This window comes from Panicum hallii, chromosome 1 (genome assembly GCF_002211085.1).
Source record: "Panicum hallii strain FIL2 chromosome 1, PHallii_v3.1, whole genome shotgun sequence".
NCBI lineage: Eukaryota > Viridiplantae > Streptophyta > Magnoliopsida > Poales > Poaceae > Panicum > Panicum hallii.
The window spans coordinates 47,156,342-47,174,553 of record NC_038042.1 but is presented as its reverse complement, the minus strand read 5'-3'; the positions used below and the strand labels follow the sequence as shown (position 1 = coordinate 47,174,553).

General features: G+C 44.9%; 1 long non-coding RNA gene across 1 annotated transcript; it reads left to right on the top strand.

Moving 5' to 3' along the window:
- Window positions 1-2,112: 2,112 nt before the first annotated feature.
- Window positions 2,113-4,896, top strand: LOC112898415. Its single transcript, XR_003229831.1, has 4 exons — window positions 2,113-2,787; window positions 3,300-3,372; window positions 3,459-4,714; window positions 4,812-4,896. It is a non-coding gene; the product is annotated as an uncharacterized LOC112898415 (long non-coding RNA).
- Window positions 4,897-18,212: the final 13,316 nt, after the last annotated feature.

Here is an 18,212-nt window from a genome sequence, read left to right as displayed (position 1 = left end):
AGTGTAAAAATAAGCAGTACTAAGTTGACACGGAGAAAGAGAAGGAAGGAGAGACATGGAAAGAAAGGGGAGGATGGAGTGAGATAAATTGATATTTTACTTCTTATGGGCAATCCATAAGGGCAAGGGCAATGTGCAATGCTCAAATAGCATTAAGATGGTATCCAATAAAAACAAGCATTAGTTATTGCCATGCCTAACATTAAGATGGGCCCAACTTTTGATAAGAAACATGGTATCCTTCGTAGATTCTTCTAGCACCAAAGGCCATGCCGGTCACGTTGAGCAAGTGGGAGGAAAGAGAAATACTTTTTTTACTTGTCCACACCTTAAGCTTAAGGTTGACCTTAAGGTTTTTTTTCTCTTAAGGTGTGTCCACAATGGTTGTGGATAGAAAAATATACATGCATTTATTGATTAAGGCTAACTTTTTATCATATTGTGTTTGCCCTAACCTTATGGGTACCTTTTTCTATGGACCATTATATGGACCACCTCCACAATGGCTGAGATAGGTTTATTAGAATATTTTAGTCCCTGTAGACTGGTTTTGGACCACATTGTGGTCGCCCTTAAGCTGCCCATATTTCCGCTTCAGGAAAGCTTCATTCATTTCCTGTGTTACCCGTCCCTGAACACAATCAAGAACTTCAACAATGCACGCATCAGATTCAGGGCCTACAAAGGAGAGAAACAACTGTTGATATTGGTTAGTAGTAAAACTTATCAGATGTTTTCCTTCAACAGTCCCACCCCCATCTTCCTCCAATTTTTTCACGAAATTTTTCCTTCTTCTCTCAGAAGCTTGAGCATGGAAAAACTTAGTATTCCGGTCTCCCTTTGTTAACCATGCTATATGAGCTCCTTGCTTCCAGTGGACATGAAGTTGGTCCTGCAAGCGTCCGAGTTTATATCGCAAAATATGTTCCCGGTTTACTTGTTCTTGTGATATGCTCTTCCTCCTTAATTGGCAGTTCAGCTACGCGACCAGCAGAAAAGGAATGATGCATCTACATCAAATGTGACAAGCCAGAACACAGAGGATTTTAAATGGGCAAAATTACGGTGAATCAATCTTTCAAACAAGATTAAGATGTTTGTGTTGCTCTTTGCACATAATAGCCTGCCTGTGAGAAGGAATGTTGCAAGGAGAGGTTTTCGACTTGATGCCCGCTGCTCTGTCTGTTGCAGGTTTGACGAAGATTGCGGCCACCTATTTTTGAAATGTAAAAGAGTCAAAGAATGCTGGAGAATTCTATGCATGGAACATATAAGGGAGTTATTGCAGACTTGCAGTTCAGGCAAAGAAGTGATTGAGAAGGTGTGGACTTTACAGGAGAAAGAACAGCAAAAAGTATGGGTACTTCTTTGGAGATGGTGGTCAGCTCGGAACAAGGCAAACGCAGGCGAAAGAATGGCTAGTGCAGCTTGAAATATGAAATTCAGTAAATTTGAACAGCTAAATCTGAAGGAGGTCAGGAAAGTGAATAATCTGAAGGAGAAAGAAACTTGGAGTCCACCCCCAGATGCTGTGTAACAAGATTATTGTTGATGCATCCTTCCATGCTGATATGAAGAAAGGAGGTTGGGGATTTATTGTCCGGGATAGTACGGGTGAATTTTTGGGAGGAGCAGGAAATATTCCACGAGCTGCCTGTCCGGCTGTCCACTACAAGCAGAGGCGCTGGCTGCTCTCAACAGTTTGCAGCGTGCTGCCCATCTGGGTATGACAAAGGTGATTTTGGAAACAGATGCTTTGGAACTCGGTCATGCACTTAAATCAACGGAGATGGGTCGTAGTCCATATGGAGCTTTGTTTATGCAGATACGCAAACTCATGTACTTACAGTTTAGTCAATCTAATATCTCTGTAGTATGTTCTAGGATCTATAACAAAGTAGCTGATAGCATGGCTACTTATGGTGCGTGCGTTGTTAATTCTAGCTCCCATGTGTTTATGATATAAAGAAAAAATGAAGATTATATAAATAGACTCCTATAGTCAATTAGCAGCAACGTCCAATCTTTTTCTCTCTCGCCCGTCTTCTCCACAATTTGCACAAACGCCTCGCGCCCCCGTCAGCCTACTGCCCTGCCAGGATGGCCTCCGGGTCAGAAAAGAAACCATTCAATGCCTTGTCTGAGCAGTCCAAAGCAAGCGCCGCCACCGCTACAGAGCCACCTTCCCCTGCTCCGGCGCATGGAGCATCGTGCCACCGCGGTGGAGGCAACGCATGCAACTCAGCGGGGCTCCGCGGGCGAGTCCCCACTCCCGCGCCGCGCCGTCCCTAGGGATCCTCTTTCTGAGCTCCTGAGCTCCTCCAAGAACGGGCGGCGTCTGAACCCGGCGGACAGAACCCCTCCGCTGCCACCACCGTAGAGGCAGCGGCTGCAGCTCGACGGGGCTCCGCGGGCTGCACCTCATCCGTCTCGACAGCAAGGGAGCCGAGCTCCGCGGGTGGCGAGGCCCCACTCCCACGCCACGCTGTCCCCAAGGATCCACCTTTCGAACTCCTCCAAGAATGGGCTGCATCTGAACCCGGCAACCGAAACCCCTCCACCGCCACCGTCGCGAAGGCAGCAGCAGCGGCTCCGCCGGACTCCGCAGGTCGCGCCGCCTCCATCTCGAAAGCGAGGGAGCCAAGCTCCGCGGGCGGCAAGCCCCCACTCCCGCGCCGCGCCTTCCCTGCCTCGACTGACGATATCCCTACCTCGACCGATGAGATGTTGGTGAAGAACAAGACTGAGATAGACCACAAAGTCATGCCGGAGGGAATGACAAAGCAGGTGTGTTTCCTTTATCATTCTACTACATTCTTGATTCCAATGTTGAATCCTGCTGAGGGCTTTGTCTTCCTTGTTGGACTAGAGGTGCACGTGCTTGCACTATGTGGCGTTTAATGAACATATCTTGTTCAAAAATTGGAACATTAAGTTTAAGCATTCATGATTAAATGTTCATTGCATATCAAATTGATTGAACAGATAGTGATCCTTTATCACATGACAATTTGAACATTGGTTGGTTAAATACAACTGAACAATACATTGATGTCTATATATGTAAGTGCCTACCCTTGAGCATTGGTTGGTTAAATACACCTGGGTTACCCTTAGACATTTTTTATTTTTCATAGCTCGATTATACTGGATTTGGTGATAGATAAGATGCTCTTGTAGTATTCTGACAATATGATTTTTATTTAATTTTAAAAAAGTATTAGAGTTTCATAAACATATAATATTTGAAAATTGGAACAATTAAGTTCAACCGATAATAAGCATATCCTTAGTAGCAGGTGGGTAGGAAAGGAAGGAGATTAAATTCTAGATGGACCTCTCTTATTGTCATCCTGCTATTGATCATTACAGGTAACTATACAATTTTATCCCAATTAAAAATGCTTAGTTGCGTGAAAGTAGATATTAACTGTTTTTTCTATTTGGTACCCATGAAGCTTTCCGGAGATTTGAGAGCTTAGATATGGGAGAGCAATTGTCTACAAGGGAACTCAAACATTTATTCTCTATAACTTGGTACAATACAAGACTCTTATACTCTTATGTCACTACCCTATTATAACACAACTATGCTACATGGCTGCCATATCATCTCCTATTTAAAACCTCTTATGCCATGATATAGCAAAAGAAGAGGGGAGCACCCCTATATATGACTCCATGGCTTATGTGGTATTACCATGTGTCCATCTTCTACACTCTTCTTGATCTCTAGAACTATCACTCATGCTTATATAATTTTTAATATTTCTGTCATGGTAAAATATTCTAGAGAATTCTTAACTTGCATGTAGTATGAAAACTTCTCTCTTGTCATTTCCAATTTTTTCTAAAACCTTCTCAAGTATGAATTGATATCATTCAACACTCCCCTCAATGCATACTTATCTCTGGTGGCGCGTCCCCTTAAATCTTTTGCTCTCTGTCATTCCGAACCTTCTTTTCCGTTGTCGTTGTGATGCGATCTGATTTTCCTTCGGCTCATACTCCTTAGCCTTCATTTGCAGCTTTCCAGCAGGTAGCAGACTTGATGCAACCATGCACCTCTTATTTCTTCTTTTAGGTGTCGTGTCACACCCTAAAATTTCTATTTTGGATTGCGAATAAATGATATTAAATAAAATAATTGTTTGTATTATTTTTCCAAAATTAATCCAACCTTTAATTAGTTTGTTATCAATTTAGATAGAAAAATTAAATTTGTTTTCTAAAATTTTAAATCGATCTGTTACGGGATGTTGCATTCATGCTGACTGCACAATATTTTTTATGAAAAACAAATTTAATATTTTTAAAAAATACGTTTAGATTTTTGTTCCATCCAAATCCAGCTCTCAATCTCTTAATCAATTCATAAACCTCTCTTATCCTGGTTCTTCTTTTAATTTAGAGACAATCCAGCCTTTTCTTTTCTCCTTTTTCCATTCTTATCTTCCTAGCCAACCCAATGTTGGCCTCTCAGCTCCCTCCCCGCAAGTATAAAAGGCTAGTACATGGAACCTTTCAGTCATGCCTCACCCATCTCAAACTCAATCTCACCTATACACATTTTGCTTGTTCCAAAAACTCTCTCTTAGCGCTTTGTCTCGATCCTAGGATGGTAAAGAAATCCACGTCCGATAGCACTCGACCTCGTTGTCTCTCATTCTCCAGTACTTGAGCCGCTGTGCCGCCACCCTACATGATGCCTAAAGTGAGTTCATCGCAGCATCGACATTCTTCCTTTTAGTAGGCTTTACATAAATGGTTTTATATGAATGGTGTATTGCTTTTATTTATTGTATGTTTAGCTTGTCCGTTTGCGATGGATGCTTATCGAGATGAAAAGATGAACAATACGAGGAGCACGAGTTCGGATCAACTCCAAACTAACGGCAAGTATCCTTGATCATATTCCAGCACCTACTTTATTTTATTTTATTTAAAGTAGATAGACCATTAGCTGCATGGTGAGTCTAATATGAATTCCATGTTAGGGTTTACTAGAATTTCCTTTATCGTTCCTTGAAGCCTAGGTTGGTTTGGTAGTATCATGCGTAGCCTTGCAGTCTTAGTTGGGCTGAGTTAAAAAGATAATCTTAATAATTCTGGTGATAACATGTGAGGAGGTTGGAAACCTCGTGATCATGTTGGGTTGGGGAATCTGATTTGATGGTTTTGATTCGGTGTTTCTGAGTTTGTGCTGGATTCCTGCCTCGGATTCTAAGGACCGGTTCTCGAAGTCCGTAGCCAGGCTTAACCACGCAGCCACGAGATCTATATGGCTCTGAACCGAACTAATCAATTAGCTATCTATTCCTGATGCATGGTGGTAGTTTGTGTGGCTCAAGACGGGGCCGCTGCCATGGTGATGTTATCACACTATTAGAGGTGAAATCTTAGTGTGTGCTGAAGGAATGAGAGTACTAGCTTTGTAAAGGCCTTGTAGTGTAACTCTGGCTGATCACCTTGGAAGTATGAAGCGTAATGCAAAGCACAACTCGTGGGTAACGATGCAGAGTAAAAATTGATATATCAGTCATGCTCAAGGTCAAGAGCGGTTTGGACTTCTTCGTGAGTAGTGGTGCTCAAGATGGTTGGTTGGCTTGCCGGTGGTTTTGCTTGGATGGATTTTCGAGGGTTGAATCTGGTTGAGCTGGTGGTTTCACATATAGTAAATAGGTGCTAAGGACCTAGGATAAACATTAGAGTATGTTCCTTAAGTGCATGTTAAACCTAAAAAGCCCTCCTATTTAAGTCTCATGTCATAATTTTTCCACACTTGTGAAATACAATTCGTTGTACTCACCCCCCCCCCTCCCTCCCCTGCTATACCCACAGGACGAGGTGAACTCTGTTGAAGACGACGACTTCGATCCAGATGCTACGTTCTAGGCTGGTGTACCATCGGTCGTCCACCTGTGGAGATGGAGTTCCATTCCGCTAAAGACTTTGATATATCTATATATTTTCTTTTGGACCCACGGGTCATTTTGTAATGAAGTATGTCGTTTATGTTATAACATTTGCTACGATTGACTATTGTAAGTGTCACATTTATGAATAACTGATCCTGGCATATATGTGATTCACATTCAATTTTGTTTATAAAATCGGGTGTAGCAAAAGCAGTATCAAAGCCGATGTCGGCCGTAGGACACTAGCTTAGATAGAATGATGGTATTTCCTAAACTATTTTACTAAAAATATACTCTATTTTCTCTTTGCCTTACATCCTCAAAGCCCTGCTGCCTGCTGCTAGCAGTTCTTTGCTGGAGAAAGTTGATTTTAGAGCGTGTTTGGTAGAGCTTCGTCTGATTTTTATTCTCTGTGGGAGTTGATTTTCTGAGAGAAGTGATTTTATGGCTGAAAGTGATTTTCTTTGATTTTTTTAGCATAAACTTTTAAAATCAATATGGAGAATCACTTCACAGAGTCAAGAGAAGCTACTTTTTTCAGCTTCCAGCCTCTTAGTTCATTTCATAGATTCACTTCACAGAAGCAGAGAATCACTTCTCTCAGAAAAACTATTTGGCAGAGCTTCTACTGGATTCAGCAGATAATCAACTTTGGGAGCTCTGTCAAACACACCCTTAATCTGAACATCCAAACGGTATTGGTAATTTAATTTAAAAAAGTTTCTATGTACATCCAAAAGAAAAAAAGAATTGAATTAGATTCTAAGCAATTCATTTCCTATTGAAACTAATTGCTAGAATTTAATTCATAGAATGAGTTTCAGTTCTAGGGATCCAAACATGCCCTAACGATCATTACGCTATCACCTCCGCCATCAACCATCCCTAGATCAGTGCTAGCACATAGATACGTTTAGCATTGATGTTCTACACGTGTGGCCTACCATGGAGGTACTGCGCCTTGTACATTATGTCATGCCATCCGACTAATTAATTTCTTAATGCCGACTACTCCCGTTACGTCAAGTTTTTTGTCGCTCCGTGTGATGAGAAGGTATAAAGTATAATCGATTTTTGTTTATGTGATAGGTAGTATATATATCGCGTTGCCATACAGTTCTAGTGTCATTTAATTTAAGGGTAGAATCATTTTGTTTTACTATGCTGCGCACCGTGAATAAAGACAGACACTACTCAGCACCAATCTCTCTCTCTCTCTCTCTCTCTCTCTCTCTCTCTCTCTCTCTCTCTCTCTCTCTCTCTCTCTCTCTCTCTCTCTGTGTGTGTGTGTGTGTGTGTGTTTTAATCCTTCCGCACATCATGTTATTACCAACTCTTGAAAACTGATTTTAACTTTCCCTGCGCTTTTAGGATTTAGGGTTTGAGAGGAGTTCTTTTATACATATAGTAAAATTGTAATTTTCTTGTTGGTTTTTAAAGAACTCATACAACCGAATCCATAGGATCCGTAATAAAAAAAATACACAGGAAAACTACACGATCCTGTGGGTGGGGACACAACACATTTGGAAATTACAACAAACATATATATGAGAGTACAGTTAACTCCCCCCCCCCCCCCCCCCAGATTCGAGGTGATCAACCACTAAATATGTATTTATGGAACATTTATGTTTAAAAAAATTAAATGTATTTTTATTTATTTGTTGGGATTACTTCGCATTTGAACTACATATGTTGTTAAAATTATCTTTAAATTATAAACAAACATATATGCGAGTAGACATTTCAATACCACGTGCAAATTTGGTAACAAAAATTCAAATGTTAGTATAGTTTTGCTCTAGCTTTTATAGTCACTTAATAGCTTCCAAAATTTAATAATGCCTAAGTTTATTAGAAAATTATGAAATTTGGTTGGGCACCAAAATACATCTTTTTTATGGGAGAACCAAAATACATCATTATAACAACTAAAAAATCTATCCGTATGAGAGTACTGGCTGGAGCTCGGTAGATAACCATCGTTTGCAACGCGGCGTCATTGGAACCTGAAGCCATCTTCTTGGCTTGAAACTCGACGAGGTGCGTGAGGGTTGGTGTGTGCATGGAGGGGTCTCGTTTCTCTTACACCAACGGCGCCAGCAGAAACTATAGCTGTCGTGACATCATTGTAGTTGTACTAGTCTGTATAGTCCACCGGCTTTGCATTCCATGTATACAACTATACAAGTCTTTGCTGCAGAAAGATTTGTTTATCGGGTGCACCTGATCGGAAACTTAAACCCGGATGCTTTCCGTTTTCTGAAAATGTCGCCAAAAGCATGCCCTTTTTCTTCGAAACAGCTGGCAGGAGATCTGCTGAGCTTTGTGTCCGTAGCGGGTTCGTTATTCAAAAAAGAAAGTACCAAGTTGGGCCGCACAAAACTGGGCTGGTCGTCTGCCATTCCAAGCCCATGCCATGCGGGACTACCAAAAGTTGCCGCCCACGGCCCACCACACTTTCTACTACTTTGCATATACTAGGAGTATAAGACAATAATGAATGTCTGAAAATTCGTGCATGGACATTGTGCAGCAACTCGAAGCATGTGTTTGGTTTGGAGATCAAGTGGGATGAGTTGGGTCTATCTCTACTGTTGGGTTGAACCCACCTCGTATTTTTGGTTGAGTGGGATAGGTTCATCCTAATTTTTTATTTGGTACGAAGGATGAGATACGTGGGATGGATGATAATTTAACATGTTAGTGCTATTGCCCATGCGACCCACAAGTCATCTGCTTACACCTTCTCCTTCTCTATGCACGCACCCGCCGCTCGGCTCGCTTGCCGCAACGCCTCCACGCTCGCCCCCGACGTCGCACGCCACGGCCTCACTCATGTATGCTGCCGCGCGGCCGCCCGCTGCTCGAACGCGAGGACGCTGCTCCCCTCGCCGCACGCCCGCGCTGCCCGCTCGCGGCCAGCTGCGCCGCCCCACCGCACTTGGCCACGGCTCGCGTGCTCCGCTCTACCGCGCTGCTCGCCCATGCACCATCCGCGCTCCTTGCTTGTAAACGGAAGGAGTCGGGCGCGATGAGGACGAAGTGGGTTCGCATGATCCCTTCGTTTCGGTGGAATCATTCCAACCTGCATCTACAGAGAATATTTTTATCTGGATTCATCCTAACATATATATAAATATTACAACTAATCGCAGGCTCAAGTAGATGGAACCTATCCCAACCCACCTCGACCCACCGTCCAAGCGCATGCGAAGAAGCCATCGGTTCATGCCGACGCGATTGTACGGTGAACAGCTCGTGTTGTGGGCGTGGCAGATGGCAGCCCAGCTTGTGTTTGCGCTGTGGACGCCAGCTGACGGCCGGCACGCTCGGAAACACATCGCCACGTGGACCGTGACGCGAGACTGCCCCCCATGTTCGTATCGCAAAATACACCCGCATCGCTCGGTCAGATCCCACCGCACGTGCGACAACCCTATCTGCTTGCTCTAATGATTACCCATCAAGCGTGCCATCGATCGGTCTCAATTCTTAGTACCATACCATGCCGGTACATTACGTACAAACTCTGATACGTGCTCCCCGTGGATTAGCAAATCCAACAAGTAAACCACGGCCACTTGCGTTGGGAGTTTAATCGTAATCCTGTCCAGCTAATCCCAAGCAGCCACTACTAATTATATATATAATGCATGTAGCGTACTCCTTAGTCCTTACTCCATCCAATCAAACTATGCTTGTAACTAGAGCTTGCACGTAACTAGGCTTTTAAGACCGGGTGCAAGTCGATTTTAATTTTGATTTTTCGTTGCCTAGCTAGAGGCTACGAATGCGGCACTCGACACGTAGGCCGCGCGCGCGCGCGAGCGAGCGGCGATGGCGACGCGGAGCAGCCCACGTGCGGCGGCCGGCGACCACCCGCGCAGCGGATCCCCCGCCACCGACGCGCGGGCCCCGGCCCCGATCCTCATCGAGTGTGCCTGCGGCCACCGGCGCATCGCACGCGCGTGGCGGATGCGCTTCGGCCCTCTCATGCACTGCACCTTTGACCGCCGAACAGCAACGCCACCACAAGGCAGGGCACGCAGGCGCGACCGCGCCCGCGCCACGCTGCTCTACGCACCTCGCCGGGCCAAACTGCCATCTTTTCTACCTTGGATTTTTCTTTCCCCTCGAACATCTTTCTACCATTAATTACCGCAACTGGAGAAATGGTAAGAGATCGTGTTTCTACAGTCCTACCTGTTTGGCATTTTTTTTAATTAAGAAGTGCTATTTTGACGAGATAATCTGGGCAGAGAACAAAAAGGAAAACGTAACTTTCAAATGACCCATCGCCATCCAAGAAAGAGACCCTAGAATTTGCGCATTAGAAAAAAGATCTCAGAGGGTGGGGGGCGCTGGGGAGATTCCTCAGCCACAACCACAGCCGCGGCCACGAGCCCCGGTTGGTTGGTGGAATTCCTGTCCCCCTTTCCTAGGCCCTGCCAATCAGGCCGGCGCAACCTCGTCGTCGATCATTACGGGCGCGGCACCGATTATCTTAGCGCCCCTGATCCACACGGCCGCTTCCGGATTAGTTTAGCTAATAATCTAATCCCCCTCGGGGTTAAACTAATGCGGCCGCCCGGCACTGGCAGGCCGCCCCTGCTGCTCGCGCAGGCGCAGCGCGCATGTCCCTGTCCCCCGCCACCGCGGCCTGCCTGCTTTTCCTCCCTCTCTCTCTCTCAAACTCTAATCCGGTAATCCCATCCCGGACTTTGACCTCTGACTACTCCGGCAGCTAAGCACGTTGGGGGTTGATTAATTAAAGGACGTTGCTTTCTGCACCCCGTGAGGCGCACCCAGGAGCGAGCGGTCCCCATGGGTTGGGGCGAGCTGCTGACTGCAAGGTGAGCCGTCGATCGGTAGCCCCTGGGAGTAGCTATCTAGGGGGTCTTAAGTAGGTCGTCGTGAGTGCGTGCGCGTGGTGGGCGTCACATTCCCTGGTTTGGACTTTTCAGGTGACTTGCCTGGTAAACCTAAGCCAAGTCATGTAAGGTAGTAATGCTATTGGGTGTCTCTCTTTTTTTTCTGGTGGACAATACGCTCAAAGAATGTTAACGGTGAGTGGCGGATATATTTTTCTCCGTCTTCGTGATGTTCGTTGGCGACGTGTGCCGAATTTCACACGCTCGATGCCGTGTGGAACGGTCTCTCTAAATTTTACCTCCCATGCGCACATCAGGAAAAAAAAAAAGGGTAACATGACACAACTTAGTGACTTACGGTAAAATGGTCGATTTCATGGTAATACCAACTCTTTCAACCAGTAACGTCACTATTAGGTAGTGGTAGCTGTACTAGAGCTATCACCGCGTACCTCTTTTGAGCAGCTTCGGGAATAAAATGCAACAAAAAGCCAGGCAAGACCTTGACGAAAAAGAAAGGATGCAGGGGAGTCCATGCCCGGGGAGACAACCACCAAAACTAAGGCCACCTTCATGTTGGGGCATAGGTGTAGCAAAAGCTTGCGCGAGGGAGAAGGGAGCTAGAAATGGCCAAGGCAGCGTAAGTGGACAACCCACCGCCCGGCCGGCCGCTGTTCCCGTCCCGTCATCCTCGTTTATTCTCCCTGTGATCCGCTGCTTCCCACTCTACTACTACGTGGCATCAGCGTGCTCCTCAATCGTCGTGCTAATCGGGCTCGTTTGTATCGGTCAGCACTTATCTTTGCCAGTAAAAAATTTTAAAAAAAAAAAGATGATTCATGCCACGTCCCCAAATTGTTCCTTTTCCAAATAAACCCTGGGCATTACCCTTTTGGGGCGAACCAAAGCCCTGTGAGGCGAATACCGAAGTGGGTAGCAAGTACTCAGAGTCCATACGGTGTAGAGTGTAAACGCGACAGGCCCGAATTATTCTTTGTCCCAGCATCAGCACGCAGAGATCTCGTCACACTGGACACAAGCTCCGGCAGGCTGACCGAATCGCACAGCACGCACGCAGGTTGGTGCGCTGCACGCCTGCACCGTGGTACTGGCACCGGTACGTTCGCATGACCGCACCACATGCCTCGAGCCCCGGTGGCAGTACCGTCCCACTGAACGCTGGGCCCGGCGCGGTTTAAACGGAGCAGCTTCGGAGTGGGAGGCGGTGCTTTGCTTGGTGAGCTGGTGCGGTCGCTGGTGGCGCCCCCTGGGGTGGGCGGGGACGGGCCCGGCGGTGGGGAGGTGCGGTGCCGGCCCGGCAAGGGACACGCATTAAAGAAGAGCCCCGTGACGCTGGCCCGCGGGGCCCGCGCCGACACGTGACCTGCCATGGGAAAGGCCTGCTCTGCCCGCCCAGCTCTGCGTGCAGAGCTAACGAGAGCCACAGCCTGACGGCGTTACCCCCAGGAGGCCCCACCAGCCCGTGCGGCGAGCGCCCTGCATCCAGCCAGCCTGCCTGGATCAAATGGCCGGCGGGTTCGACTGCCCGGCAAGCAAACTGGACGTCGAAGCATTTCTGTTATTTTCGCTTCATTTCATCTCATTCTTTTACTCTTCAAGCACGTCGAAGGAGACAGCTGAAGGTCCAAAGTAACCCAGTTCTGGAGAGAAACATGTGCCACTAACCATGGACGAAAGGGGCAGGCCTTGATTCTTTTTTGGCTAGGGGTTGCTTCGAATTCCACACGTTAGTGGTACTTAGCGACAAATTAGTGCCACTAACGTTACAAGCACCTACGCTTCGACAATTAGAAGAAAATAATTGTATGGTGAAAACCATTCTAAAAGACAAGTCTTCATTTTGTGAGATATGGAACTGGCGGTCGTTTTGGTAAATTTGGATTTATAGATTTTACTATACATTTAAATATGCATTGTATCTACATACATAGTAAAATTTATGTATCTTGATTTGCCAAAACGATCTATATTTTGGAACGAGAAGAATTAACATATGCCACCAACCATAATGGACTAAAACGTCATATCAATTTCATGAGACTATATGAGGATATAAACAATCTTCAGTCCCCCTCTTTCCTCTTCGGGTCTCTAGGGCCCGTGTAAATCCCTTTCGTAAATATTCTTTATTTTATATACATAAAATTAAAAAAAAAGAGGTAGGGATCTTCTTGATGACTTCGATCAAAAAGAAATCTCTTTAATGTGTAGACTAGAACCCAGCATGGATACGCATCTCGGAAGATTGTGCAAAAACTCTCCTGTATAAACCCTATGCAATCACTGTATTATTGAAAACGTCATTTGACCATGCATGGATTGAAACATGTCGTGCGAGTCTACCTCAGGATATCTAAAAAGACCTGTTACATGTTGTTTGATCTTCGTTTTAAGCCTCGTTTGCTTCTCTATTTTGCCGATGGTTTGTAGTTCTTTATTGCAGTTCTTCCTTGCTATGGTCAGACGATGGTTTGTAGTTCTTTATTGCAGCTGCTGGTAGTGTTTGCTTCTCCGTGTAAAATATAGTCTACGGTATCATATTTCTACCATTCTACGTAATAAACGTAAAAGAACTGCCGTTCATCTAACCAAACTTATATCTACGCAGCTGCGCCTGTAATATACTGCTACTATTTCCGAGGCAACTCTTCTGCAGCTATCTTGAGCACCTGATGTCTACTCACGCGCATGGGCGCGCGCTAAACACCAAGTACATGCTACCAGCACAGGCTGAAAATTGCCGTACTCCGAGCAACTGTCTCGGGATAACTACGATCTTTTAGTGCTCAGCTGGAGACGTGTGATGCTAGAACTAGACCAAAAGAGCAAACAGTGATGTTCTGCGAGAGAACGCTGCGAAAAGATCCGTGGCTAAACCGGGAGAGAGCCGAAACAGCCCGATCGCGTGTGCTCCCGGGGCCGGCCAGACCCGCCACCCTGTGGCCCGGGGCATCAAAGGCGACAGACAGCACGGGAGGCCGTGGCATGGGGCAGCGCGCGGTACATGGTGGATCCAGATCATCTGACTTCACTTGTTTTGAAGTCACCTGCAGTCAAGGAATCTACACCGTTGCTTATTCATCTAAGGAGCTTTATGACTCTTTGCTTTTTCAACACACAAACACAACATATAGCAGGCTGGGCCAGTCCAAAACTTGCCGCTGTTCAGCCCAAAGCGATGCCACTGCTTTAGCAAAAGCAAACTGAATAAGGAACTGAACATTCAGCACACAAAAACAACGAAATGTTACAATATTTTTAAATTACAGAAATAACCTATAGTCAAATAATTCTTGTCTGATACAAAATAGCTCATTGGAATTGACATTTCAACTAAAATAGTTCTTCACTGCATAGCTCATTTGTCATTGGTACCTACACAGTTAAAAACAATGGTAAGAACTAAAATAATTCTGAAACATCAAACTGTACGTTGAGATATAACAAGATTACCGTCACAAGTTGAGTGAAGCTTGAAATAACCCCATATTCTTCAACACTTGTATTGTTGTACCTAGAACAACTATCTGATGTTATTTGTGCTGTCAAACTGTCATTTTTAGACACCAGTGCAGTCAACATATTGCTTTCATTTTTTTTCCTTGGCATCCGCTTTTTATCAAGCCATGTTCTTTTTCTCCTTGACGTGCTTGTTCGCACCTCCTTTTTCTTCAGCCGTATGCCCATAAGATCATTTGACACTTCAACATTAGTATTTGTTATATGTCCAGCACAAGGATCTTCTAGAGTGATTCTGCATGCATGCATTTTTTCTTCAACTTGTTTAATGAGAATGTCTAGTGTGCTATCTATTAATAAGCAGCAGTCCAATGAGCCGGCAACTTGATCTGTTAAACTATGAAATTTGTGGGAGAGTAATCTAGAGCGAAGCATAGAATCCAACATTGGATTTTCAGTTATGTTTCTTCCATGGTTATCTTGTATTGTACCATGACGAGCTTCTCGTGTCCACCGCTTTAATATGTATTGTGTCGGAAGTGTCTTGATGTTCATCGAATCAAGAACTTTCAATGCATGACCACATAATATTCCAATCCTACTGAATTGGCTGCATGTGCATATAACTGATTGCTCCAAAGGATTCCCTATAACTTCACACTCTTCAAAGGTTGGTTTTTGATCAAGATTTTCAATTGTAACTCGGTATTTATTGGGTTCATCCAATAATCTACTGCATGCTCGCATGGATCGTTCATATTCATCTTGAAAAACCTCAAATATAATGGGTGTATACAGTTTGCTTGCTTCCAACAACATAGATGTTCTCATTTTTATTCTAGGAAATTTCTTCCTCGAATCAAATGTTGAATCCAGTTCCTTGTTCCTTTTCCCTTGCACAACCCTTTCAAATTGCTTCAGAAATCGGATGATGTCAAGGTTTGATTTCAAATATTCCTTTAAGTCACTATTAAGACTCTCACTTAATTGGGTACTTCTCATTCCCAATGTAAAAATATCCTTCATGAAACATGCTGCCCATTTTTCCTTCAATTTATATATACTATCTAGCCAAGTCTGCTTCTCCACTTTGCTTCTTATAGTGTTAAATGCATCTTCAAATGTTGTCTGGTCTGCATACTCAAACATGCAAGCACTAAAATCTTTTAGAATCTCCTTTTCATGTAGATGTTTGAGTGCATTCTGTGATATGTGAAATGTGCAAAGCCCATGCCATGCTTCCGTGAAAACTTGTTCAACTGCTTTACCCATTGCACTATCTTGATCTGTGAACACTGTTTTTGGTTGCTTTCCATTATGTGCTTTGAGAAAGGTATCAAAAAGCCAATGAAAAGATGCAAAAGTTTCATCATACATAAGACTGGCACCAAAAATGACCATTTCTCTGAAATGATTAAATCCAACAAAAACACCAAAAGGTCTAGACTCCTTATTTGTTCCAAAAGTTGTGTCAAAAGTGATGACATCTCCGAAGTGTGCATAATCAATGACCATTTTAGCATCAGCCCAAAATATATTTGCTATTTGTCCATCACAATCCTTTTGCAAAACATACTGGAATGAAGGATTCTCTTTAGTTTTATCCTCGAAGTATTTTAACATACTTCCAGCTTCACCATGTGCCATCTCACTTTGACGCTTAGTCCGTAGATAATTTCTTTGATCACGACAAGTATAGCTGAGATTAAATGACCCACCAACTTGAATACTAGCTAGCTCGTGTGCATCTTTTGGACTAATTCCAGAATTATGTGCTGCTTCAATTTCAAAAGCTTGCAGTTTTGAAATTTTTCTTTGTGACACCATTAAGTGAAATGTTTCTGGAGTATGAAGAATATGATTGTGTTCTAAGACAAGATCAGTCACTTTGTAATATCCCAGTTCCTGATCTAGTGCAAGGCTCATGCGTACCTCACAACCACACCTAGTTTCAGCTCTTGGGCATTTTGTTAGATGATCTCTTTTGTCTTCTTTTCTGTGACCTTCCTTCGCACAGACATATCTGCAAGATCTAGCCTTTCCATCAAATTTTCTTTTATTTGTATACCGCTTTCTAACTTCAAAACCAGTGCGACTTGCATATGCTTCCCAAAATATCCAAGCCTCCTCAACACTTTGGAACTTCATGCCAAGCTCAGGTGCGGTGCTGTTTCAAAATGCGTAGCACAAAAATGTTATAGGATCCCAAGGTAATTACTTTATTCTAATGCATAACCATCCAAAGGCAAGCACTTTATCCATCGAAAAGCAAGCACATGGTTCCAGAAACAAGCACATCCATCCAAAAAAGTAAAAGAGATCCAAGAAAGTAGAAGAGAAGAGTAAGAAACATTTTACCTGGTGAAGATGTCATTGCGTGGTCCATCGCCGATGTCATTGTGTGGTCCATCGCCTGGACCACCGCCTGGTTCTTGCCTTTCTTCCATCTGTGTTCCTCTTTTGCGGAAACAGATCAGTTTGTTCCTTTTAGCACAGTGTAAGGCGGTAAATTTCCCTCCAAAAGTAAGGTTCCCGCCATACTGGTTGTCACTTGGGCCGGCCCAACAGCTCGTCGTGGCAGTGAAAAAGCAACGAATCCCAGGATTCGTTGGATGGACAAGCAACGATGCAGATTCCTTGACTGCAGGTGACTTCAAAACAAGTGAAGTCAGATGATCTGGCCCCGTACATGGTGGAGGTGGACACGGTACGCGCCAGGGGAAAAGAAGGATTCGCGCCTGCCCGACCCCCCTGTATCCCCTGTACACGCAGGCTGGTGGAAAGGAGCCGGATGGACGGCGATGCGGGGCCGTCGGATCTGGGCGGCGTGATGGATGGGCGGTGTACCTCCTCATGGGTCCTCGCCGCACGCGAGGCCGTCGTCGACGGACACTGCTGCGCGGGACCACTGAACAGTGGCTTGGATCGGGCCGCGCCCTCGTGGGGCCAGACGGACGGGACGTGGGGGGTTGCAGCCCGTGAGCTTTTAATGTCTGTAGTTATGGGCGCCGTAATGCAGAACGGAGTGCCGTTGCGGATAACGGGGGGGGGGTGCAAAGTTAGCGCTGGGAGGGCCGTGCCGTTTCTTTTGCACGAAGCAATGGGCACGTCAATCTGAGATTTTTTCGTTTGTGAGGAGTCAATCTGAGACTGATCCTGTGGACTCTGGTGGCGTACAAACATAATAGATCAAATTCTTGGTTCCGTTTCATATGCAGTACTAGACAACAAAAAGAGATTGTTGAATATCTAATAAAGCTAATTTAGAACTATTAAAGTTGTTTATCCACTGCATTAGAGGTAGCATAATTTGTAGTCTATAAATTATACTGCCAACTAATTAGTCTAAAAAGACACCTTTGCCGTCTGTATTTTTTTCCCAAAGACGTCTAAGCAACACTGCAACGGTTATAACTCACCATCACCTTACCGCTAATTACAACCTAACAATTTTCAACAATTTGTTTGAGTAGTAGTCCAATTTTTCTAAGGCATCGCTGGTAAGGACAAATGACACGATGTGTATCTATGACATCATCATTTATAAACTCTAATAATGATCCCAACTAGATGATCTCCATTCAACATTTATCAAGAACGAGGCAAAAGAGCACACGGATCACGACCCCTTCCCAAAAGCATGGGAGTGGGCGCAGCATGCAGGTGGAAACCCTGTGGTGAGATGAAAAAAAAAAGAGACCCCATCCCGCAGGAGCAGGACGCACCCGGCGTGTACGCGTAGCCGGAGTGCTGGACACTTTGGACGCTCCGCTAACGGCCGCCGTTACCGTGCGCTCACGCCTTTGCTGCCCCCCTCCCGCGGAAAAATCCCTCCCGGAAACCCCACAAACCGATCGATCTCCAGCGAGGAAGCCGTTTCGAAAAACCGACGCGAAAAATAAAGCCGCTGCAGAGCACGGGGGCCATCCCCGCACCG